The sequence below is a fragment of the Triticum dicoccoides genome, chromosome 6B (assembly GCF_002162155.2).
Source record: "Triticum dicoccoides isolate Atlit2015 ecotype Zavitan chromosome 6B, WEW_v2.0, whole genome shotgun sequence".
NCBI classification, from domain to species: domain Eukaryota; kingdom Viridiplantae; phylum Streptophyta; class Magnoliopsida; order Poales; family Poaceae; genus Triticum; species Triticum dicoccoides.
The window spans coordinates 52,917,803-52,919,115 of record NC_041391.1 but is presented as its reverse complement, the minus strand read 5'-3'; the positions used below and the strand labels follow the sequence as shown (position 1 = coordinate 52,919,115).

At 53.2% G+C, this 1,313-nt stretch overlaps 1 pseudogene; it reads left to right on the top strand.

Annotated features, from left to right (window-relative positions):
• The first annotated feature begins 448 nt into the window (after window positions 1-448).
• Window positions 449-1,313, top strand: part of LOC119320711 — a 3,502-nt pseudogene continuing 2,637 nt past the window's right edge.

Sequence of the window (1,313 nt, the reverse complement as noted above, 5' to 3'; positions counted from 1 at the left end):
CCGCCTCCCACAGAACATGTCGCCACCTACCCCCCGCAACCTTATCCCATTTCACTCCTCACTCCACTCTCTTCAACTCCCCCTTTCCCCTCCGCCGCCGCATCGCCGCGCGCGTCCACGAGACGCCAGTCGCGCGCGTCCACGAGCCCCCGGCCGCGCTCCTCCGCCCGTTGTTGCCGCATCAGGCCCTCAGCTATCCTCTCCACTCTCGCCAGTAGCCACATCTAGCCCGCTCACCTCCCCCTGCCGCATCATCGCGCACGAACCCTAGCCCACAACGACCACGACTCCGCCAGCCGACCAGCGCAGCAGTCTCCGGCGACCCGTGTGCGACCGCAGGTGACGCACACATCGAGCAACATCGATCGGGCGCGGGTGCTGGATCTGGTCGCCGTTCGGAGAGCATGTACTAATCTCCGGCGAGTTCCTTGCGCAGATCAGAAGAGGGATGCCTCGATCTGCCACACCAGAAGGTCAGGTACGCCGATCCGAACCCTGAGTTGGATTCGTTGACTGTTGGCTGCTTCCGTGGGTTCGTTTTCTGATGGATGCATTTTTGCTTTGCGCTGCAGGCTTCGGCGGGATCGGCAGGCTTGTGGCCAGGGTTGCGCTCTAGAGCTACGATGTCGAGCTTGTCGCCGTCAATGACCCCTTCATCACCACCGACTACATGGTATCGTTCTCGAATCTCCTAGCTTATGAGATCTACGGGCACGTATGGTAGGGTCGTTTTGGATCCGTGCATGAGACACCCATTTATATTGACTGCATCCGAACCCTGAGTTGGATTGTTGACTGTTGGCTGCTTTCGTGGGTTCGTTTTCTGATGGATGCATGCACTGGCGGAGCCTTGTGGACGCAAAACAGGGTCGTGAACCCCCATTTCAAACTGCACTTGTGTTACTATACGTATATATGAGGTATATGTATTAAGTGTTTTACCCCAGCCATCGGTGGATGACTCCCAATCAATCCGATTAACTTGTGTAGTCCATACTCCATAATTCCATCTGTATAAAGCTATAGCTAGCTAGCACAAGCAGCTTGATTAATTGTTCATACAAATTTAGGTAGCTAGTACAAGCAGCTTGATCGATATATGTACGAGTAGCTTCCTGCTTGTTACTTGTTGCATCTTCTGGCATCACTAAGATTTACCGTCTACTTGCTACTGTATATGCATGGAATACGACGAGTCGGCAACCAACATTTGATGAGCCTGACTGCCAGAGAATGAAGGAGCAAGATGTGCTTGATTACCACGTAATTCTGTACGATTCACATCTGTTTTCATGCATATTTTGCTTTGACTT